General features: G+C 47.9%; 1 protein-coding gene across 1 annotated transcript in view; it reads left to right on the top strand.

Moving 5' to 3' along the window:
• The first annotated feature begins 16,359 nt into the window (after positions 1 to 16,359).
• CHADL (chondroadherin like) overlaps positions 16,360 to 25,498 on the top strand; it is a 312,946-nt gene continuing 303,807 nt past the window's right edge. Inside the window, exon 1 of the mRNA XM_063940381.1 lies at positions 16,360 to 16,520. The gene's annotated coding sequence lies outside the window, so the exon portion shown is untranslated. The remainder of the gene's footprint in view (positions 16,521 to 25,498) is intronic.

Below are 25,498 nucleotides of genomic sequence, written 5' to 3'. Positions count from 1 at the left end.
CTGTCGTTTCTTGCACACAGCGCTAAAATGCCTAGTTACGGCACTGGTGAGACGTAATGTTTTGTCCAGGATATGGGAGTTATCCTGTAGAGATAACAAAGATATGACCTTCTGCACATAGCTGCATGCTTAAAGAAAGGGGAAGAATGGGATTTGTAAAGATGGGAAACGTGCCATAATATGTGAGTGTGTGAGTAAGGACAAAGTCTCGGCATTTAGAAAATGATGTATATACTTTAGACCTCCGTCATACCAAGTCTGAAATATGGGAGAGGTAGTATGAGGCTTAAAGCCTGGGTTACCCCAGAGAGGTAAGAACAATGATATGCGTTGTGATAACTTTAGCTGTGAGCGAACCTGTCGCCAGGCAGCACAGGTAGAGGATATGAGTATGTTGTCTTTTACACAGTGTGGCATGGAAGTAGGAGTGGTGTGTAGTAGGGACACCAAAGTCCGAGAGGGTATAAAAGATTGTTCCAGGTATGTGTTAGCATATATGCTTTGTCCGCCAATCCAGTCCAAGGCAATCCTGTAGTTGGCTGCTAAGGCATAGGTATGAAGGCATGGTAAATTTAAGCCACCAAGGGAACGAGGTTGGCGTAATTTAAATAATGAGAATCTAGGGCGTTTACCCGCCCAGATAATTTAGACAGTGCCTTGTCCAATTGGGCTAGTATGTTCTTGGGCGGAATCAGCGGGAGCATCTGCAACATGTATAGGAAGCGCGGGAAGCTGATAATTTTATACAAGTGACTTATGCCAGTGTATGTAAGAGGGAGGTGGGCCCATCTGGCAAAGTCCGCATATGTCCTAGTAAATAGTGGGGGGAAATTAAGAGGATATAGTTTGGAGGGGTGATCAGGGAATATGATCCCTAGATAAGTAATACAGTTGTTTGTGGCCCAATGAAATGGGAATGTGTTGCCCCATCCCGTTTTAGCTGAGGGAAAGGATGCCAAGGCCTCTGTTTTGGAGTAATTAATTTTGAAATCAGAAACTAGTTCGAATGAATCTAAAATATCAAGTAAGTGTGGTATGGCCGTTTGGGGGTTGCTGAAGTAAAGTAAGATGTCGTCAGCAAATGCTGAGAATTTAAGTTCTTGATCAGCCAACTTTATGCCGTGCCATCTGTTTTCTTTTAAAATGTGGCGAAGGAGAGGGTCTAAGGCCAGATTAAATAAGAGAGGGGATAAAGGGCAGCCCTGTCTGGTACCCCGGTATAGGGAGAATAGTCTAGAATTATGACCATTAATCGTCAAAAAGGCTTGGGGAGTTTGGTAAATAGTGTGAAATACTGTGATAAAATCAAGGCCAAAATTTTGAAGTCTAAGTATTCTGTTTATGTGAGCCCAAGAGACTCGATCAAAGGCCTTGTCTGCATCACAACTCAAGACCATATTTCCCGTCTCCAGTGAGCCATGTGTTTTAAACATGGCCACTAACAATGAGCGGACATTATGTACTGAATGCCTATTGCGCATGAATCCTGTCTGAGCAGGATGCAGCAGTTTAGGTAGGACCACTTGGAGGCGGGAAGCAAGAATCTTTGTGAATATTTTTAAATCTTGATTTAATAACGAGATTGGCCGGTAGGACAAAACCAGGGTATGATCTTTGTTGGGTTTAGGGAGGACTATGACTCAAGCCGTGTTAAAACCCGTCAGGGCTGGGTGGCCTGTCAAGAGTGCATTGTATAGTTTTCTGAGGTGGTCACTCATATGTGGGAAAAGTAGTTTATAATAGGCTGCCGACAGGCCATCAGGGCCTGGGGATTTCCCATTGGTTAGGGATTTGATGGTCGATTCTAATTCCGCTTCAGTAACGGGAGTAGTGAGAAATTATCTTCTTCAGAGAGAGTAGGGAGATCAGCATGCGTCAAAAAGTCTATGCCAGCTACAGGTTGGTCAGATGGTGCGGTGTGTAGGGTCTAAAAGAAAGTCAGAAAGGTGTCACTGATCTTTTCCTGTGTCAATGAGGAGGGACTGTGAGTGTCTCTAATTGAGGAAATATATTTAGGTGTTGCATGAGCTTTTCCCATGTTCGCCAATAACTTCCTGGGGCAATTGCCCCAACGAAAATATTTGTTAGATCGATAGGAAAGGAACAACTTGGCCTGTTCAGCACAGAGAGTATCGTGAATCAATTTGGTGTCTTTATATAGTATTCTGTTAGACTCGGACGGATCGGCCAACAATCGAGAATAAGCAGAGGCAACCTGGAGGGATGCCTAAGCCATCTTCTCTTGAAGTTGCCTTTTCTTGGCGGCAACATATGAAATTATCTGTCCTCTAAGAACAGGTTTAGATGCCTGCTAGAAAAGATTTATGTCATTGATATGTGTAGCATTATCATGTGTATAACTGAGATATGATTGTGTCAAATAAAGTTTAAAGTCCTCAGAGAGGGCTAGGTATTCCGGGAACCGCCATACATAAGAGTAGGAGCGGAGTGTAGTCAAAGCGATTGTCAGGGTGATGGGGGCATGGTCGGATAGGAGAATATTAGCTATGGTGGAGTCCACTATTCTATGGATCAATGAGGCAGATATTAGCCAGTAATCCAATGTAGAGAATATTTTATGTGGGTGTGAGAAGAAGGAATATTCTCTAGAGTCAGGATGGAGAAATCTCCAGGGATCCAGAAGCTGTAGAGAATCCAGCATCAGGGACAGTGAGGGTGGCGTGGATCTGTTGAAACTCAACTGTCTGGGGCCACCAGACACATCTAATAATGGGTCTAGAACAACATTGAGGTCTCCCCCTAAAATAAAAAACCCCTCCATCCAGCCCTGTAAGTTAACAAAGATGTCTGAGAAAAAAAGAAGCATTTGGCCCTGTGGGGGCGTAAATACATGCTAGAGTAAAACGCTCCCCTTCAACCTCTACCTTTAGAAACATAAACCGACCCTCTGGGTCCACCCATTCATCACTGATCTCGTAGTGTAGGGATTTACGAAATAGTAGAAGTACTCCCCTTGCTTTAGTAGTGTAGGAGGCACTTCTGAAGTCCCTGACCCAGGTATCTCTAAGTCTATTAGGGTCGGTGAGACGCCAGTGCGTCTCTTGTTGAAACACTACATCAGGATGAAATTTTTTGAGGTGAGTAAAAAAAAATTTCCTCTTGATTGGTGTGTTCAAACCCTCCACGTTCCACGAGACTAGCTTAAGAGACGTCTTTGAGCCATCAGTAGAGGTCTCAGTGTCTCTAGGGCCTGGCATTATCCAATACCCAGTCTAATGGAACGCAGAGAGAGAAGCCATAATCGAGAGTCCAATCCCCTGTCCCAGCACGCAAGGGGAGGACAAAAGGGGTATGTCGGGCAAACAAGTGGAGTTAAGACAAACATATAGCAACAACAAAACAGCAGCCAGTGTAATATAGGCCACCAGTCAAAACTTTTTTACATTTTTGAACCCAAGAAGACAGTAGCAATAACCATACATATGTAACAGAAACTTTGGTTTGATTAGAAAGAGGGGAAGAGAGGACGGCTGACCGCAAAGATGGAATATAGGTCTCCCACCACCCCTGCAACTGCGGTAGGTGGGGAGAATTCCCATTTAACCGTAACTGCAAGAACCATATGTAAATAATCAACAGTGTGCTATCCATTAGGAAAGAAGAAGAGAGAAAACGAGATAAAGAGATACTTAATTCTAGGAGAGTCAATCAGCATCGTCCATTCGAGAGTCAGACTGTGATGAAGACAGAGACTTGAGAAAGTTCAGAGCAGATTCTGGAGTGTCGAAGTAGTGCGGTTTGCCAGCATGGAAGACTCTCAGTTTTGCAGGATATAGGAGGGCGAATCTGATATTTTTAGTAAAGAGTTCCTTGCATATAGGGGAGAATTCCCTTCGTTGTGTCGAAACTTGGAAGGAAAAGTCCTGAAAGAAGAAGTTTGGATTCCTCGTAGCGTAGATCAGAGCTCCTGCGGTAGGCCTCCATGATCTTCACTTTGTCAAGATAATTTAACAACTTAAAGATTGCTGGTCTAGGGCGTGACTGGGAGGATTGTGAAGATTGTCTATCAGGGCCGATTCGATGGGCCCGTTCTACCAGATAGGAGGTGGGTGAGGATGGCAGATTAAGGGTTGTAGGGAGCCAGCGAGTAACCAAGTCCAGTAGATCTTTCTGTCTGACGGATTCTGGAAGACCAATCAAGCGCAAATTGTTCCAGAGATTCCGATTTTCCAGATCTTCGTTCTTATCGGTCATGGCCACTAGAGTGCTGTCGTGCATTTGCTGTTGTGATTGAATCGCTTGTTGGTCATCCTCCAATGTAGATATTCGATCCTTGGCCTCAGCCAGACGTTGAGTGTTATATGATATCTGATATTTCTCTGTCCCTCTGTATAGAGGATGGGCTAGCCCGAATGTTGGTAAGCACCATGTCTTCAGCGTCCCTTCTGCCAGGAGAGGATGGAGACCCCTGTTGAATAGGGCTATTCTCTTTTTCTTTGGCTGTCGATTTATTTTTGTTTTGAGAATTCTTATTCGTGCGAAGCGTTTCGGCCACGTATTTTTCCATAGCGGGGAATGTGGTTCAATCGCAGTTCAGCAAGGGAAAAGGAAAGTTAATCACTCGAAGAACACAATGAGCGTGGGTGTATAGCAAAAGATTACAAGTTCCTCAGGGGTATAGCAGGCAAGCCACGCTGGAGTGAGGAGGAAACCAGAGGAAAAAGCACTATGATGAATATATGCAGAAGTGCCAGATCAAGGTGTGCAGATGTATCCTCATACACCGTTGCTCATAGCGCGCTATTTAGGGTCCTGAATCGCGAGTTGTAATAACGTTACGGCGTGCGTTGTGTCCCACGCCATGTAATACACATTTTCACCGCTAGGTGGCGAATGCTCCATGTTAAGCACGGTGCCGCGCGTTCACTAAGAGTAGAACACATCATATATTTACCTGGAGAGCCAGCTTATATTGTCGTCAGCAGTGGCATAATGGTTACAGTGTCTGCTTGCAATGCGTGCATCCCGTGTTCGAATCCTGTTGAGACTTGAATTTTTTTTTTTTGTGAATTTATTTAATGTCATTTTTTATTGAAAAAAAAAATGGCGTGGGGTCCCCCCTCCAAAGCATAACCAGCCTCGGGCTCTTCGAGCCGGTCCTAGTTCTAAAAATCCGGGGGAAAAACGGACAGGGGATCCCCCGTATTTTTAAAACCAGCACCGGGCACTGCGCCTGGTGCTGGTGCAAAAAATACGGGGGACAAAAAGAGTAGGGGTCCCCCGTATTTTTTACACCAGCATCGGGCTCCACTAGCTGGACAGATAATGCCACAGCCGGGGGTCACTTTTATACAGTGCCCTGCGGCCGTGGCATTAAATATCCAACTAGTCACCCCTGGCCGGGGTACCCTGGGGGAGTGGGGACCCCTTCAATCAAGGGGTCGTCCCCCCCCAGCCACCCAAGGGCGAGGGGTGAAGCCCGAGGCTGTCCCCCCCCCCCCCATCCAAGGGCTGCGGATGGGAGGCTGATAGCCTTGAGAAAAATGTCAGAATATAGTTTTTTCCAGTAGTACTACAAGTCCCAGCAAGCCTCCCCGCAAGCTGGTACTTGGAGAACCACAAGTACGAGCATGCGGGAGAAAAACGGGCCCGCTGGTACCTGTAGTTCTACTGAAAAAAAAATACCCAAATAAAAACAGGAGACACACACCGTGACAGTAAAACTTTATTTCACACATGTCGACACACATACATACTTACCTATGTTGACCCGCCGACCGGCACGTCTCGTCTCCGACGATCCGGGGTACCTGTGAAAAAAATTAGGCTCACCTGATCCAGGGTCCGGGAGATAATCCACGTACTTGGCAAAAAAACAAACCGCAATTACCCGTGCCAGCGGACTGAAAGGGGTCCCATGTTGACACATGGGACCCCTTTCTCCGAATGCCGGGACCCCACGTGACTCCTGTCACTGAGGTGCCTTCAGCCAATCAGGAAGCGCTACTTCGTGGCGCTCACCTGATTGGCTGTCTCGCGTCTGAGGTCAGACAGCGCATCGCAAAGCCTCTCCATTACTTTCAATGGTGGGAACTTTCCGGGCAGCGGTGAGGTCACCCGCGGTCAGCGGCTGACCGCGGGTAACCCCACCGCTGACCGGAAAGTTCCCACCATTGAAACTAATGGAGGGAGTTGTGCGATGCGCTTCTGTCACTTCAGAGGCGCATACAGCCAATCAGCAGAGTGCAAGGACGTTGCGCTCGCTGATTGGCTGAAGAGACACTTCTGTGACAGCAGTCATGGGGGTGTCTTTGCATTCGAGGAAAGGGGTCCCATGTGTAAACATGGGACCCCTTTCAGTCCGCTGGCACGGGTAATTGCGTTTTTTTTTTTTTTTTACAAATCCGTGGATTATACTCTGGACCCTGGATCAGGTGAGTATAATTTTATTAACAGGTACCCCGGATTCTACAGTGACGAGGGAGACGTGGCAGTCGGCGGGTCAACATAGGTAAGTATGTATGTGTCGGCAGGTGTGAAATAAAGTTTTACTGTCACGGTGTGTGTCTCCTGTTTTTATTTGGGTATTTTTTTCCCAGTAGAACTACAGGTACCAGCGGGCCCGTTTTTCTCCCGCATGCTGGTACTTGTGGTTCTCCAAGTACCAGCTTGCGGGGGAGGCTTGCTGGGACTTGTAGTACTACTGGAAAAAACAATATTCTGTCATTTTTCTCAAGGCTATCAGCCTCCCATCCGCAGCCCTTGGATGGGGGGGACAGCCTCGGGCTTCACCCCTGGCCCTTGGGTGGCTGGGGGGGGGGGACCCCTTGATTGAAGGGGTCCCCACTCCCCCAGGGTACCCCGGCCAGGGGTGACTAGTTGGATATTTAATGCCACGGCCGCAGGGCACTGTATAAAAGTGACCCCCGGCTGTGGCATTATCTGTCCAGCTAGTGGAGCCCGATGCTGGTGTAAAAAATACGGGGGACCCCTACTCTTTTTGTCCCCCGTATTTTTTGCACCAGCACCAGGCGCAGAGCCCGGTGCTGGTTTTAAAAATACGGGGGATCCCCTGTCCGTTTTCCCCCCGGATTTTTAGAACCAGGACCGGCTCGAAGAGCCCGAGGCTGGTTATGCTTTGGAGGGGGGACCCCACGCATTTTTTTTTCTGACTTTTCCCATTCCATTAAAAATGACATTAAATAAATTCACAAAAATAAAATAAAATTCTAGTCTCAACAGGATTCAAACACGGGATATACGCATTGCAAGCTGACACTGTAACCATTATGCCACTGCTGACCATGATATGAGTTGGTACTCCAGGTAAATATATGATGTGTTTTGATGTGGTGTACTATTAACGGATTTTGTCCGGTGTCTGTGTACAAACCATATTTATATTAGAAGGGATTAGGTACTTGGTTTGTCTTTTTTGGAGGCACAAGTATTATTTATATATTTTTAAAAAGATTTTTTTTTTTTTTTTAAACGGAATGGGAAAAAACCCCCAAAAAATGGCTTGGGGTCCCCCCTCCAAAGCATAACCAGCCTCGGGCTCTTCGAGCCGGTCCTGGTTCTAAGAATCCGGGGGGAAAACGGACAGGGGATCCCCCGTATTTTTAGAACCAGCACCGGGCTCTGCGCCTGGTGCAAAAAATACGGGGGACAAAAAGAGTAGGGGTCCCCCGTATTTTTTACACCAGCATCGGGCTCCACTAGCTGGACAGATAATGCCACAACCGGGGGTCACTTTTATACAGTGCCCTGCGGCCGTGGCATTAAATATCCAACTAGTCACCCCTGGCTGGGGTACCCTGGGGGAGTGGGGACCCCTTCAATCAAGGGGTCCCCCCCCCAGCCACCCAAGGGCCAGGGGTGAAGCCCGAGGCTGTCCCCCCCCATCCAAGGGCTGCGGATGGGAGGCTGATAGCCTTGAGAAAAATGACAGAATATTGTTTTTTTCCAGTAGTACTACAAGTCCCAGCAAGCCTCCCCCGAAAGCTGGTACTTGGAGAACCACAAGTACCAGCATGCGGGAGAAAAACGGGCCCGCTGGTACCTGTAGTTCTACTGGAAAAAAAATACCCAAATAAAAACAGGAGACACACACCATGACAGTAAAACTTTATTTCACACCTGCCGACACATACATACTTACCTATGTTGACCCGCCGACTGCCACGTCTCCCTCGTCACTGTAGAATCCGGGGTACCTGTTAATAAAATTATACTCACCTGATCCAGGGTCCAGAGTATAATCCACGGACTTGTAAAAAAAAAAAACCGCAATTACCCGTGCCAGCGGACTGAAAGGGGTCCCATGTTTACACATGGGACCCCTTTCCTCGAATGCAAAGACACCCCCATGGCTGCTGTCACAGAAGTGTCTCTTCAGCCAATCAGCGAGCGCAACGTCCTTGCACTCTGCTGATTGGCTGTATGCGCCTCTGAAGTGATAGAAGCGCATCGCACAACTCCCTCTATTAGTTTCAATGGTGGGAACTTTCCGGTCAGCGGTGGGGTTACCCGCGGTCAGCCGCTGACCGCGGGTGACCTCACCGCTGCCCGGAAAGTTCCCACCATTGAAAGTAATGGAGAGGCTTTGCGATGCGCTGTCTGACCTCAGACGCGAGACAGCCAATCAGGTGAGCGCCACGAAGTAGCGCTTCCTGATTGGCTGAAGGGACCTCAGTGACAGGAGTCACGTGGGGTCCCGGCATTCGGAGAAAGGGGTCCCATGTGTCAACATGGGACCCCTTTCAGTCCGCTGGCACGGGTAATTGCTGTTTTTTTTTTTTTGCCAAGTACGTGGATTATCTCCCGGACCCTGGATCAGGTGAGCCTAATTTTTTTCACAGGTACCCCGGATCGTCGGAGACGAGACGTGCCGGTCGGCGGGTCAACATAGGTAAGTATGTATGTGTGTCGACATGTGTGAAATAAAGTTTTACTGTCACGGTGTGTGTCTCCTGTTTTTATTTGGATATTTTTTTTCCAGTAGAACTACAGGTACCAGCGGGCCCGTTTTTCTCCCGCATGCTGGTACTTGTGGTTCTCCAAGTACCAGCTTGCGGGGGAGGCTTACTGGGACTTGTAGTACTACTGGAAAAAACAATATTCTGTCATTTTTCTCAAGGCTATCAGCCTCCCATCCGCAGCCCTTGGATGGCTGGGGGGGGGGGACCCCTTGATTGAAGGGGTCCCCACTCCCCCAGGGTACCCCGGCCAGGGATGACTAGTTGGATATTTAATGCCACGGCCGCAGGGCACTGTATAAAAGTGACCCCCGGCTGTGGCATTATCTGTCCAGCTAGTGGAGCCCGATGCTGGTGTAAAAAATACGGGGGACCCCTACTCTTTTTGTCCCCCGTATTTTTTGCACCAGCACCAGGCGCAGAGCCCGGTGCTGGTTTTAAAAATACGGGGGATCCCCTGTCCGTTTTTCCCCCGGATTTTTAGAACCAGGACCGGCTCGAAGAGCCCGAGGCTGGTTATGCTTTGGAGGGGGGACCCCACGCATTTTTTTTTCTGACTTTTCCCAAAAAAATAAATAATTCTGGTCCCGCTAGGATTCGAACCCGTCAGCCAATCAGCAGGTAGCGCTACGAAGGGTCCGTTGGCTATTTGAGGCATTCGCCATAGAGTTTAGGAAAAACGACATCTGGTGGACAGAAAGTAGAATGCATGTTACAATTATAACGTGACGTCACATTTACAACGCATCTTATAATGGGAGTTATAGCGCAAGGAGCTGGCGTGAGTTGCATGGCGCCCGCTATGCGGTACGCAGCAACGTTATAGCAGGACATATCTGTATTTCAGTGAGGCACACGTGTAGCAAGAAGTGAGGGGGTGGGGGATGAGAATCCACCTGTGACCGCCACAAAGTCTGTGGTCAGGCAGCGACCAGCGCGGTACCCAAGAGACCTTTTTAGTGGTGCGGAGTCGTCGCTCATATAGGCACAGGTGGGGGGTGACGGCATCAGCGTTGCCACCAACGCTAGTCGATTGATGGCCCTGATCGGTGGAGCAGTGTGGATGCAGATGGAGCCCTGCATATCCTCAGTAGGGGCAAGAGGCTCCAGATGCTCCAGGATTCCAAACAGGGGAGCAGGGAATCGCAGCCGCTGCAGCGGCAAGGTGGGTCTCAGCCTCACGCACCTGTTTAGGGGGGGGGGCGTCAGTCAGCGGTGTATGGTTCGGAAGGCCGGCGGGGGAGCACAGTGGGATGCTGCGAGTGGCCAGGGATCCCTCAGGCAGCCTGGTCACCGTTTCCCACGAGACCCAAGATGGCCGCCGTCATCTGTAGCACACAGCATGTGCGGACTCCAGTGGGTGAAGCAGGGGGGGAGCGAGCTGGGACGCACGCCACTTTGCTCCCTGTTATCTCCGGGACCTGCTGGTGTATTTGCGGGGTCTCTGGTTCAGGGAAAGCCGTTGGTTCGGGCCGACAGGGACGCCTGGAGGGAGAGCTCTCAGGGGAAGCAGCTGGATCGTTCGGCCTGCCCACCGGAAGTCACAGATTGTTTTTTTAAAATGACAGGGGCATGCAGGAGATGCTGTCGCTGGCTCGAAAAAATTTGTGGACATTTTTGACATTCAGCAACTGCATGTCGAAGACTGGAGTGCCTGTAAACACTTTTGAATTTGCCCTGCCATTTTCTGAAGCAAGAGATGGTAACAAGGTGGAATTCTACCCTCTATATGCTTTAGCGGATGGAGGAGCAGCAAAAGGCCATTCAAGCCTACACATCCACCTATGACATAGGGAAAGTAGCGGGAATGCACCTGAGTCAGGCGCAGTGGAGAATAATTCCTTGTTGTGCAAGGTTCTCAAACCCTTTGAAGTTACCATATGTGAATTTAGTTTGGACACTGCCAGCTTGAGTCAGGTCATTCCCCTCATCAGGCTTTTGCAAAAGCGTCTGGAGAAAGTGAAGGAGGAGCTGAAACAGAGCGATTGCACTAAGTGCAGATGGAGCCGTGCTCATCTGAGGTGGCTCCATCGTAGGCATGCACTCCCGGCGTGATTAGGCGATCCGTTCACCTAGTCACGCCGGGAGCACACAGAGAAGCTCCCATTCAGAGCGTCTCTGTCCGGGCGCCTGGTCGGACGGAGACCCTCTTGGTGCTAGTCACAGACAGAGCCATGACTAGCGTTACTCCATCTGTATGTTGGACTTGTAGATGAAGCCCTTCATTCGCTTTGCCAGGATTCAAGGGTCTTCAATCTCTTGAAATCAGATCACTATATTTTGGCGACCGTACTTGATACTAGGTTTAAGTCATACTTTGTGTCTTTCTTTCCAATGGGCACAAATCTGCAGAGATACAAAGAGCTGTTGGTGAGAAAATTGTCAGCTCAAGCGGAACGTAACACGGCAACATCTCCTTCTTCATTTTCTCCGGCAACTGCAGCTGTGAGGAAAGAAATCAATTTTCTTAAGAGACCCATTGACGGGGATGCAGATTAGTCAGGAACAACTTTTGACATCTGGTCCGGACTGAAGGAACGGCCTAAAATTACTGACATGTCTACTGTCACTGCATATGATGCTGTCACAATGAAAGAATGGTTGATGACTATTTCAGTGATAGCATCCAAATAGGCATGTCAGACAGTCCGTTTCAATACTGGCACTTAAAAGAGGTAATTTGGAGGCCCTTGCACAGGGTGTAGTATGGTAGTCCGGCGGTCGGGCTTCCGGCGACCAGCATACCGGCGCCAGGAGCCCGACCGCCAGCTTACCGACAGTGTGGCGAGCGCAAATGAGCCCCTTGCGGGCTCGCTGTGCTCACCACGCTGCAGGCACGGTGGCGCGCTACGTGCGCCATGCTATTTTTGTCTCCCTCCAGGGGGGTCGTGGACCCCCACGAGGGAGAATAAGTGTCAGTATGCCGGCTGTCGGGATTCCGGCATCGGTATACTGTGCGCCGGGATCCCGACAGCCGGCATACTGAAGACCACCCCTTGCACAAACTGGCTTTGTTTTACTTAAGTTGCCAGGAACCTTTTCAGCGATCGGCGTAAGAGGTTACGTCCCCAAAATTAATTACAAATTCCATGAGGAAGACCTTTACCAGCAATTACCTCCAAAAAGTAGAGAGGGACCTGTGATGGTGGATTCAAGTGGAGACAAATTAATAGTGTGTGAAGAAGAGGATGTATACACTGATGTGGGTGAGGAATCGGATGCTAATGCTGACATTGGTAGGGTCATTCTAACCTGTTCACATGCTGCCATTCTTTGCAGCGCAGCAATCGGGTCACTACTGCGCATGTGTATGCACCGCAATGCGCAGGCGTGCCGTATGGGTACAGAGTGGATCGTTGCTGAGTGATGGATTTAACAAAGAATCCATTCGCACAGCTGATCGCAAGAAGATTGACAGGAAGAAGGCATTTATGGGTGTCAACTGACCGTTTTCTGGGAGTGTTTGGAAAAACGCAGGTGTGTCCAAGCGTTTGCAGGGCGGGTGTCTGACGTCAATTCCGGGACCAGACAGGCTGCAGTAATCGCAAGGGCTGAGTAAGTTCAGACCTACTCAGAAACTGCACAAAATGTTTTTGCAGAGCTAGGATGCACAGGCGTTCGCAAACGGGATGCGGTCAGGATGCCGCCGGACGGAATCCCGGCGGTCGAAATACCGACGCCGGAATCCCGACCGCCACAATCCCGACATATTCTCCCTCCGTGGGTGTCCACGACACCCATAGAGGGAGAATATAATAGTGTGCCGAGCGTGGCGAGCCCGCAAGGGGCTTCGTTCCGCTCACCACCCCTGTCGGGATTGTGTGGTCGGGATTCCGGCGTCGGTATTTCGACCGCCGGGATTCCGACCGCCGGCATTTAGTACTGATCCCTCGCATACTTGCAAAGCGAAAATACACTTGTCTATCGCAGCGCTGCAAAAAAGTAGCTAGCGAGCGATCAACTCGGAATAACCCCCATTGTTCCTATTTAAAGTACTGAAGCCAGTTTGTGCACTGCCCATTGCCAGCTTGTTTTGTGGGGGGTCCAAACAAACCAATCATTTCAGCCACAAGTGACAGTCCCTGTCGCTGAAATGATTGGTTTGTTAAACTGTTCATGTCCTGTATAACAACATAAGGGTGGGTGGGAGGGCCCAAAGACAATTCCATCTTGCACCTCTTTTCTTTGCATTATGGTGGTTATTCCGAGTTGATCGCACGTAGCAACTTTTTGCTGCTCGTGCGATCAACTAGACGCCGCCTATGGGGAAGTGTATTTTAGCATAGCAGGGCTGCGATCGCTTGTGTAGCCCTGCTATGCTAAAAAAGTTTCCTGCAAAACAAGACCAGGGACCTACTTACCCTGTGCGACAGATCCAGCAACAAAGGTCCCGGGATTGACGTCAGACATCCGCCCTCCAAACGCCTGGACACGCCTGCGTTCGCTTCACCACGCCTGGAAAATGGTGAGTAGACGCCATGGAACACCTCCCCATCGTCAATCTGCTAGCGATCACCGCTGCGATCACTTTCAGCGCTGGTGGCGTCATAGTCCAGCAACGACCTTCGCCAGGCAATGAAGTGCGGGCGCCGCGCACTCCCAACCCGTTCGCACCACAGCGAAGAACTGCTGCATGTGAATGGGTCAGAATGACCCCCAATGTGCACTGCCACTGCAGTGCCACTCCTAGATGTGCCACGTGTTCGGGCCGCCCACTGCTGTCGCTTAGCTTAGTCATCCAGCTACCTCGGTGCAACCTTTTGGCCGAAACTGGATGAAAACAATGGGGGTAATTCCAAGTTAATCGCAGCAGGATTTTTGTTAGCAATTGGGCAAAACCATGTGGACTGCAGGGGAGGCAGATATAACATGTGCAGAGAGAGTTAGATTTGGGTGGGGTGTGTTCAATCTGCAATCTAATTTGTAGTGTAAAAATAAAGCAGCCAGTATTTACTCTGCACAGAAACAAAAGAACCCACCCAAATCTAAAGCCCAGTACCAACGGGCCGATGCATGAGAGATGTGTGCTGAGCGAACCGCTCAGCACACATCTCTCCCGCCGCTCAGCACAGCGCGATCTGTGCTGAGCGTGCGGGGGGAGACGGGGGGCCGCTCACTTCACCCAGCGGGTGAAGTGAGCGACCCGCTAGATTGGCCTGCATGCTCAGTCCGGCGGCAGCGTGTCTCAGCTGTCCGTGTCAGGACAGGGAGGAGAGCGCGGCGGCGGCGTGTAGAACTTAAAACCAGCCGCCGGATCGTGAGCTAATCAGAGCTCGCGTACCGGTAGCCAATCAGGAGCCGCGGCTGCCGGTCCGCGAGCTCTGATTGGCTCTTGAACCGGCGGCTGGTTTCAAGTCCTACACACCGCCGCCCAACATAGCCGCGCTCTCCTCCGTGTCCCGCCGAAAGGAGCGGTAAGTAGCACGGAAGGGGGGGGGGGGCACTGTGGGGACATCTGTATACATGGCACTGTGGGGTCATTTGTATACCTGGCACTGTGGGGGTCATTTGTATACCTGGCACTGTGGGGGTCATTTGTATACCTGGCACTGTGGGGGGCATCTGTATACCTGGCACTGTGAGGGCAATTGTATACCTGGCACTGTGGGGGGATCTGTATACCTGGCACTGTGGGGGTATTTGTATACCTGGCACTGTGGGGGCATCTGTATACCTGGCACTGTGGGGACATCTGTATACCTGGCACTGTGGGGGCATTTGTATACCTGGCACTGTGGGGGCATTTGTATACCTGGCACTGTGGGGCATCTATATACCTGGCACTGTGGGGGCATCTGTATACCTGGCACTGTGGGGACATCTGTATACCTGGCACTGTGAGGGGCATTTCTACACCTAGCACTGTGGGGGCATCTGTATACCTGGCACTGTGGGGACATCTGTATACCTGGCACTGTGGGGACATCTGTATACCTGGCACTGTGAGGGGCATTTCTACACCTAGCACTGTGGGGGCATCTGTATACCTGGCACTGTGGGGACATCTGTATACCTGGCACTGTGAGGGGCATTTCTACACCTAGCACTGTGAGGGGCATTTGTATACTTGGCACTGTGGGGGCATTTGTATACCTGGCACTGTGAGGGGCAACTGTATACCTGTCACTGTGGGGGGACATCTGTATACCTGTCACTGTGGGGGCATCTGTATACCTGGCACTGTGGGGGACATCTGTATACCTGGCACTGTGAGGGGCATTTCTACACCTGGTACTGTGAGGGGCATTTGTATACTTGGCACTGTGGGGGCATTTGTATACCTGGCACTGTGAGGGGCATCTGTATACCTGGCACTGTGAGGGGCATCTGTATACCTGGCACTATCGGGGCATCTGTATACCTGGCACTGTGGGGACATCTGTATACCTGGCACTGTGATGGGCATTTGTACACCAGGCACTGTGAGGGGCATTTGTACACCTGGCACTGTGAGGGGCATTTGTATACTTGGCACTGTGGGGGCATTTGTATACCTGGCACTGTGAGGGGCATTTGTATACCTGGCACTGTGAGGGGCATTTGTGGATCTGGCACTGCACTATTGGGGGCATATGTGTATCACGTCCCATTTTAACTGGCCACACCCATTTTTTGGGCGCACGCGCGCCTCCGGCGCGCACACACAGTACCTCTATGGGGCAGACCTGCTGGGGGGCAGGGTCATTTTTTAAGTTGAGAATTTTTGTATGGCCCCCGAAGGATTTTATAAATATCCAAATGGCCCTCGGTAGAAAAAAGGTTCCCCACCCCTGCTGTAAGGGGTACTCACGGAGCGATCAGGCTGATATTCTAAGCAATCTAGTCAGATTGCTTAGAATATCGCTCCGTGAGTACCCCCCTTAACTCTTTCTGCACATGTTATATCTGCCTCCCCTGCAGTGCACATGGTTTTGCCCAAATGCTAAAAAAAATCCTGCTGCGATCAACTTGGAATTACCCCCAATATTGTGAGCTGTGAGGTCGTCAAAATTGACTGAAAATGAGTGGAAATGAATGTTATTGCGGTTAATAATACTGCAGGAACAAAAACACCCCCTAAATTCTGTTATTTTAGCTGTTTTTATGATTTGTTTAAAAAACATATATATCCAAAACCTGCAAGGGCGGTTTGGCAAAACCAGTACAGATCCCAAACACCAAGGAGATACAGATCCAAAACCCCAAACCCTACAAAATGGCCCGGCACGCACCCCTAGTTTAATATTAACATTCCCACTTTAGGGTTCTGAAATTTAAAAATCCACTTTCAATCACAAACCACATTTTGCATCTTTTTACTACAAGCTAACAAACGGGGTAAAACAAACAGTGTATAATGTATTTGCAGTATATGTACAGCATTTTCCTGAGCTTTTTACCAATTGCAGCTTATGAATGGACTAAGGCATTTAGAAGGTATGTGGCAGTTAACATAGTCCCCTCCTCTGAACCACTGTCTGCATTGCTCCACCTTTCCTTCACTGCCATTTCAGCATCACTGGAGAATTGACGGGATCCAAAACAAGTCTTAATGTACCTGCAATAAGTCTACAGTCCTATTAAACTGGCTGGTGTTTCACAGTAAGTCATTCTACTTTACTTTGAATCAGGAACTGAATTTGAAACGATAACGGTCTATGTGAAATACTAGTATGATTATGTTATGTACAGTATATTGCATACATACAAAGTACAAACTATAAAGTAAATGTAATATGGCAAGTCATTTAACTAGAATATAATTTGTACATTGTTCCTAGACTTTATGTGTAAATACCATGACTAAAGGAGTTTTGGGAATTGGACATTTAACAATATTTTATTCACAAATGCATGTGTGCAATCTTATATTCAGTTTATATGAGGATATAACAGAACAATTACTTTCCTTTCAAAAATAACAAATATGTTTCTATCTGCTTCCATTACTTTTTTCATTATTGACATTTTGCGTTAATAACTAACTAAAATAATGCTGCTAGGCAATGCATTTGTGAGGAATCAGTGTTGTATGTAACATTTTTGAGTTGCATTGCCTTCAGGAGACACACGTACAGTGTATGTGTGAGAAGCTAGACTACAGGCTCTGCTTTCAGCTTGCTATTTCCTCTGCATGTTGTGGAATACTCTGCTGAATAGTCTTTTATTCATGCAATGAAACAGCAGCACAGGCAGCAGGATATCATGCTGGGTTTGTAATTAAATAACTCATATTGCAAGTGCAAGTTATAAAAAACAAATACTGGAAAAGCTAAAAAGAAAATAAATGAGCTAGCATTTCGTATATATTTTGAAAAGTGATATAGTACATGTGTTTGGTATTAGTTGTACACGTATATTAGTTAATTTTCAGTTGTGCTTATTATGCTTATATCTTTCTCTATCCTGCTTCACATTGAACTAAGGGGGTAATTCAGACCTGATAGCTAGGGTGCGTTTTTTGCAGCCCTGCGATCAGATAGTCGCCACCTATAAGAGGAGGGGAAAAATGCTGTGCAGGTGTGCGATCGCTTTTGTGCGGTCTCTGCGCAGCCCAGGACTTACTCAGCCGCTGCAATTGTTTGCTGCTGATCGGGGCCGAAGCTGACGTCAGACACCCTCCCTCAAAACGCCTGGTACCACCAGCATTTTCCCGGACACTCCTGTAAAAGGGTCAGTTGCCACCCATAAACAGCCTCTTCCTATCAATCACCTTGCGATCGTTTTTTTTGCACCATCTCGTCGCTAGGCACCGATGCCCGGTGCTGTTGGGCAAAACAGCAGCACATTGTGGTGCATGCACATTCGCAGTTCAGATCTGATCGCCCGCTGTGCGAAAACGCACAACAGCGATCAGGTCTGAATTACCCCCTAAGATAGAGAAGGGGGCAAAGCAGTGTACATGGTAAGTAATACAATAAAAAACTGTGTGTACAGATGGGTCCACCTTTATCTTGAGTTATTTGCTGCGCCTAGGCACACCATGGTTTATTAACATAAACACTTCATCTATTGTTCCCAGCTGCAATACAATACAGAGAACAATACATCAGGGGATTAAGTCATTACAGCAGGGAATTAAGTCTGACTGACTTGGCTCAAGTAATCCTATTAAAGGCCAAGATAAACGTAGACCCATCTGTATGACTAACGTTGATTGCCCTCATTTCTAGGACCTGATCAGTCCCAGATAGGGCTTGTCTAACAGGAACAGCAGATAATGATGTGTTATACTCAGATCTATTTTACTTCATCAGAGATTGATTGAGTTTCACCTTACCATATCTTCTCCATTTACTTGCACCATTCTGCACCACCAAAAGCAGCCTCTCTGATCTAATCTCACAGCTAAAATATACTCTGCATTATAAGGTTGGGATGTGGTTAAGATGGTATCACAGAATCCGGAATGCCATCAGCCGTCATAATGCAGACAGTGGAATCCTGTCAGTATTGGGAGGTTTAGGATTAGGGCTGGGTAGGGTGTTAGGTTTAGGTGCCTGCCGGAGGGTTAGGGTTAGGCTGCGGGGAGGAAGGGGGGGTTAGGTTTAGGCACTGGGGGAGGGTTAGGCTGCAAGGCAGGGGGGGTTGGGTTTAGGCACCCTCGGGGGAAGGTTAAGGTCAGGCACTAAGGGGGAGGTTAGAGTTAGGCTGCCGGAAGGGAGGGTTAGGTGGTATGGGATGGAGGGACACTCTTACCTCCCCCCTGTTAGAAATTTCAACTAACGGGATGCTGATGTCCGTATTCTGACCGCCGGCATAACATATATTGGCAAATCATATTGAATCCATGTGGTTTACTTTGCTTTTGTAGGGATTCTTTATAATCAAGGGGACAAGCTCTAGGTGCAATCTCACACGAGAATGCATCAGCTGAGGATGCTACTTGTCTTAAGACTATGACATGTAGGCATTTGCTGTCACAATTTTCTACCCAGAAAACCATAAAGATTTGAAGTAGTAATACAGGAATGCAGTATGACATTTAACTAAACTGTGGCAATCAGGCGACGTAATCTGGTCTGAGAGGAATATATTGTTCCTATTCCTTGTATTTTCCCTTTGGACGACTGTTTGAATCCTTGATGAGCTGATGATGTATGAAAGCACAAGATACAGAAGAACGCCAACAATCCAGTATAGTACAGTATTATAAGCTGCCTGTCAAACACACACACAATAAAGGATGATAAGGAAGATAAACCGACGATGAATGGCCTTACAAGATACACGAGACCATCACTGCCCTAGTAAAGTACAGTATTATACACTGTCTGTCAAGTGTCAACCACACATAATAAAAGATAATAAGGAGGATTATTTACTACCAGTTATTTATATAGCGCACACATATTCTGCAGCGCTTTACAGAGAATATTTGGCCATTCACATCAGTCCCTGGCCTAGTGGAGCTTACACTCTATTCCCTACGACATGTACACGTGCACGCATTCATACTAAGGTTAATTTTGTTGGGAGCCAATTAATCTACCAGTATATTTTTGGATTGTGGGAGGAAACCGGAGTACCCGGAGGAAACCCACGCAAGTACGGGGAGAATATACAAACTCTGCACAGTTAGTCATGTGGGAATGGAACCCACAACCTCAGTGCTGTGAGGCAGTCATGCTAACCACTACACCATCCGTACTGATACTACTCTGTGTCTGTGGGAAAGGTTCTGGAAATCATGCCTATACACCTTGATGAGAAGCTGGTGATGGATGGCCTTGTAAGGTACAGAAGAATATCAACGCTCCAATAAAGTAATTAATATATTATATGTGCCTATCAAAGGCACACAATAAAGAATGATAAGGAGGATGATACTATTCTGTGTCTGTGCAGAAGGTGCCGGAAATGTTGCCTATATGCCTGGATTAGAAGCTGGTGATGGATGGCCTTGCAAGATTCAGAAGAATATTAATGTGGCATCCCAGCAGAGACCTTGCTGGATATCAAGCTGCAGGGGTTAACAAAATAACCCTATCTGTGTCATCACCAGCAAGTAAATGACCCCTCAAGCTGGGGGCCGGGTGGAGGAAATCAAGGAAAGTGAAGGGGGAGGTGTGCAAAAAAGTGTTAGCTGGATCAAAAAAGGAAGAGTCCATGATGGGCAGATGTGAGGCAGACAGCCAGAGAAAGCTACAGTATTATATAAACTTGCTGTCAAATACACACAATAAAAGATTCTGTTGTATATTAACCACTTGCCTGACATGGTCGCATCATATGCGTCCATGCCTGCAAGTGCTCTATCTGACCTGGTCGCGATGTTCCCGATCGATGTTTCGATGTTTGGAGACAAAAAATATATTTAAAAAAATAATAATAAAAAAATATAGATTTATTTTCTTTCTTTTTTTTAAACTAAAATCATTTGGGATAGGGTTAAATGCATGTTCTTCACCTAATTCACTCATAAAGAAAACCCTGACTATTTCGGAGCAGTTTTTAGTGAATTAAATCATCAGTTAAGTGGTTAAAAAGTACAGTTTAACAAACAGAGCACTTCACTGGTGTGTTTGTGCCCCCAGAAAAGAAAATATCTTGGTGGTTTGGTTATACCATGCTACTAATGGGCTAAGTGGGCTATTCAGAGGTGGACGCAGTTAACCAAAAATTGCAAATGTGCAATTATGACTATAATACAACTATGACTATAAAAATGGCTAGAATAATACAAAGATGATTGCATTATATAGAGTAATGCAAAGATGATATTATAAGTTATACATTTCTTTTTTGATTTACTTTAATTTTTATAGTCATAACTGTGGAATGTTTTGGAATATAATAGGTTAGGATCTGCTTCCCCTGCCTAACTTGACTACAGATCACTGGTGGGCACTCTTTTTAGCCTGACCAGATGGCATAATGTTGCTTCACTTTGGTGTGCTTGGAAAAGGTCATTTTTCCCCTGGCAGCAGCATTTGCAGTATCGTGTCATGTCCCACTTGAACTGAAAACTTGTTCGCAGGGAGCTCTTTACATCTATTAAGGTCTGTGCAGTGGCGGAACTAGCGAGCGGTGGGCCCATGTGCGACAAAATGGCTTGGGCAATCCCATCCCATCCCATCCAAGTCCACCCCCTCACCCCTGGAGAGGATCTGGTGAGGGGGGCCTGCTCAGGGAAGTGGATACCTAGCAACAGTGCCGTAACTAGACATATTAGCACTGTGTGCAAGAAATGGCATTGGAGCCCCACCCCTGCATGCAAAATAGGGGCAGTGCGCGCCGTAGGCGCGAGCAAAAATACATAGTGGCGTGGCTTCGTGGGGAAGGGGTGTGGCCACAAAATAATACCAATTCATAAAACGGTGCACAGTAGTCTCCATTATTCAAATTACGCCGCACAGTAGCACCACTACACCAGGTAGAGACCCTTTTACACCTTACGGCGGACAGATTCCCCTTTTTACACATTACGGCAGACAGCATCCCCTTTTTACACATTACGGCAGACAGCGTCCCCTTTTTACACATTACGGCACACAGCGTCCCCCTTTTTACACATTACGGCAGACAGCATCCCCTTGTTACACATAGCGGCAGACAGCGTCCCCTTGTTACACATAGCGGCAGACAGCGTACACTTTTTACACATTACGGCAGACAGCGTGCCCTTTTTACACATTACGGCAGACAGCGTGCCCTTGTTACACATTACGGCAGACAGCGTGCCCTTGTTACACATAGCGGCAGACAGCGTACACTTTTTACACATTACGGCAGACAGCGTGCCCCTTTTACACATTACGGCAGACAGCGTGCCCTTGTTACACATTATGGCAGACAGCGTGCCCTTGTTACACATTACGGCAGACAGCGTGACCTTGTTACACATTACGGCAGGCAGATTCCCCCTTTTTACACATTGCGGCAAGCAGATTCCCCCTTTTTAGCAAATGGAGACTCACCATGCACATAGGGAATGAACAGCAGCAGCAGCAGCTCCAGCTCCTCTCTCTCTCTCCCTGTCCCTCCCATTATGACAGTGGGCGCCGGGGACGGCCACGAGATCTTGGCATGATGCTTGTCAGATCCCCGGCGCCCAAATACAGAGAGAGAGAGGAAGCCGAGGGAGGGGCGGGATATAAACAGAAAGGGGGAGGAGCTGAGTTAGCTGCCCCTCCTCGCTTTCCTGATTGACAACATGATCTTGCAGCAGGAGGACGTGTGGAGGAGGAGGCGCTGGAGAGAGCATTCCCTCCAGCAGCAGCAGCAGCCAGTCACAGAGAGTGTGTGAGACCTGTTTGTATATGAGGGAGGGACGGACCCTCCTCCCTCTTCGTGTGTTACAGAGGCAGCAGCCGCGGCAGCATGTCGTGCTGCGGCTGCGGCCCGTAGTGCCCTGGTGGCTGGCCTGATCTGTTCCTTACGACGGGCGGGCGGCGGGAGTCGCGGGACGCAGACCCGACGGGTCACGGGAGCGCTGGTGTGCGGCATGATACAATGAGTCATTGTGACTCATTGTAATGACGGCCGGCGGCTGTGGGCCATTGAGTGCGGCGGGGCCCCAGTGCACTGCACTGCCTGCCCTGCCAGTAGTTCCGCCCCTGGGTCTGTGTTAGATGGAAAGATGTTACCTTGGACTTAAACATAGGTTCAAACATGGTTCCCAACTGTACTGAATCAATTGTAAGATTTTGCAAACCCTTGGGTCCTGGTGAAGCTAAAAAAAACAAACAAAAAAACTCTTGATCTTCAAGTCCAGCATACTAAGCAGAATCATTTGTTTAATTTCTTCCTTCAGATTCTCTAGCAGTAGTTTAATTAAGGGTTGCAGGACGTTCTCTGACTGCTAATGAGGAGTTTCACTATTAAGGTGTTGGTGGTGGAAACATGCTGCTGGTAGCTGATGCTGGCCTGCTTGTTATTGTTTTATATGATTTTCCTTTTTCAGGTTTTGATCATTTGTAAAAACTTGCTGCAAATGACATAACAGGGAGAAGGTGCCTACATGGTTAACGTTCCTATCTCTGCTTACTTTGGGTCTACAAAGGGAGCAGGTGCCTTGACAAATGTCAGGAATTGGATTTAAAAAATCCACACTGAAGGTATGATACATTTTATCTTTTAACAAGACATGACAATGTTCTTCTTCATGTCTCTGGCAACTACTTTTGCCACTGGTGACTGACTTTTATTTGACACAAACAACATCCTCCTGCATTTTATCAACGTCGTCTTTTCCAAAATATTCATCATCAACATCCTCAGTAGCATCAGAAACATATACACCCCTCATCCTGTTGTATCCTCAATTTCCCTGTCTAAACCATCACCATCATTACTTTTACTACTGCTCGTCCTCACATTTACAGTGTGTTCAGAAATGCTAGAAGGAGACTTCTCTATTATTACAGTGTCAGACTCTGTGATTTAAAACTCACAGCCTTAGATTCCTCAGGGATTGTGAAGTTTCTGCACACCGAGTTTGTTTTTCAGCCTTAGGAGCAATCCAATTGTGGGTGATGTTTTCGCCCCCTGTGAGTTAGTGTCTCACTTTACGGCAGTTCAAACTCGCACAATTTTTTTCATAGCCCAGTGTTTCTCAAACTGCCTCATGGCACTTGCAGGGGTGCCTGGGTTTGGTGATCCAGGACCAATTCAAACTATTTATGGTCAATGTAATAGGCAAAACCAGTGTTGGTGGCTGTCAATAATAATATATTTGGACAAACCGAAGCAAATCTTGTCCCTCACAGCACAATATAACCTAAGGATGACCTACAGAATAAATACAATTTACTTCATTCAACATTTTTTTTTAAGTTTCTCAATAAGAAACTTCTGGCCGAGGGGTGCCATGAAAAACATTATGATACTCTAGGGCGCTGTGATTCAAAAATATTATGGAACCACTGTCCTAGCCCTATAAGGGCTGCATACAAAACCGTGCACATTTTGCAGGGGGGGGGGCTCAGGCCATGAGGAGTGCGAGATATGGTGTGTCACTGACCTGGGTTGTGAGTGTTGAGAACTCGGGGGTTCTTCCGATGATCGGGAAGAGGAACCACAGCTGGGCTGGAGCAGGGATGGCCGGATGTAGGTTTTCCTCATGCAGAACTTAGCCGTTGTAACCGACGTGTAATGCTAAAGAATTAGTTGTGGCCAAGGCTTGGGGGCGATGCTGGAGTACACAGAAGAATGAAGAACTTGTGAGCGATGCTGAAGAGATGAATGAAGATTTGAGAACGATGTTGAAGCACACAGAAGAATGAAGAACTTGTGAGCGATGCTGAAGAGATGAATGAAGATTTGAGAATGATGTTGAAGCACACAGAAGAATGAAGAACTTGTGAGCGATGCTGAAGAGATGAATGAAGATTTGAGAACGATGTTGAAGCACACAGAAGAATGAAGAACTTGTGAGTGATGCTGAAGAAATAAATGAGGATTTGAGATGCAGTGTAACTCTGGAAGTTTGGGAGGCGTTCCACTTAGAGATACCCTGTAATACTGGAAGCACAGGAGGTGTCCCTCTGAGAGATACACTGTAACGCTGGTAATGCAGAGAATGTCCCACTGAGTGATGTACTATAACGCTGGTAGCACAGGGAATGTCCCACTGAGAGATACTCTGTAACGCTGGTAGCACAGGGAATGTCCCACTGAAAGATACTCTGCAACGCTGGAATACAGGAGACGTTCAGCTTTAGAACACGCTGAACGCTGCTAGCACTGGTGATCATTGGAAAGATGATACTCAGGCGCCGGGGCTCTGTACGGCGTCTGCCTTTGAACTTCCCGCCTTCTCCCGATTGGCGGAAGGGGCCGATGACGTCACCTGCTCACCACGCTCTCGTGGATGCCGGGCGCAATGGCGGCACCCACACCCCGGGAACCCGCCGGAGGCAGCGCCAGCAAGACGCGACGACCCGGAGCCCACCGGGGGCGGCGACCGCCGGGAGACCCAGCGCACCCAGAGCGGTAAGCGTGGCAGCCGCAGCGCCGCGAGTGTGACATGGTGCTGTTGATGGTGTGTCCACACTGTTGCAATGCGAACTTGCACTCTTCACCTTCAGTCTGTTTAACCCCTTTGCAGAGGCAGAACTCTGGGAGGCAGGGGAGGCAGCTGCTGCCGGGCTCCTGCTTTGAAGGGGGGCACCTCTACTCCTGTTCTATGTGTACAGCAACATTAATTAATTAAGTTAATTGACAGCAGCCGGTATCTCTTCCGTAGCCGACTTCCCCACTAGTCACTACACCTTACAAATCACACCCTCTTTATTATAGATACACTTGAAGCAGACAACTTACTGATGAAGCTATATGCTCCTATAAAGGAAGCATGAGAATTCTAACTATATGAAGTTATTTCTCTGACAATTACACGTAACTTCATATAGTTAGAATTCTCACACTTCCTGTGCAAGAGCACATATCTCCATCAGTAAGGTGCCTGCTTAATTGTCAGAGAAATAATCAGCATTGGGAGTGACTGAGCAGATCTATGTAGGGTGTGGCTGGACCCCTACATAGATCTGCCTAGTTGCAACGGTTTTGTAGTAGCTTCATATAGTTAGAATCTGCAGGCTTGCTATGTAGGAGCAAATGTGTGTGTGTGTGTGTAT

Source organism: Pseudophryne corroboree, chromosome 9, assembly GCF_028390025.1.
Source record: "Pseudophryne corroboree isolate aPseCor3 chromosome 9, aPseCor3.hap2, whole genome shotgun sequence".
Lineage (NCBI taxonomy): Eukaryota > Metazoa > Chordata > Amphibia > Anura > Myobatrachidae > Pseudophryne > Pseudophryne corroboree.
The sequence above is the reverse complement of the archived record's forward strand: the minus strand, read 5'-3'. Positions and strand labels throughout refer to the sequence as shown.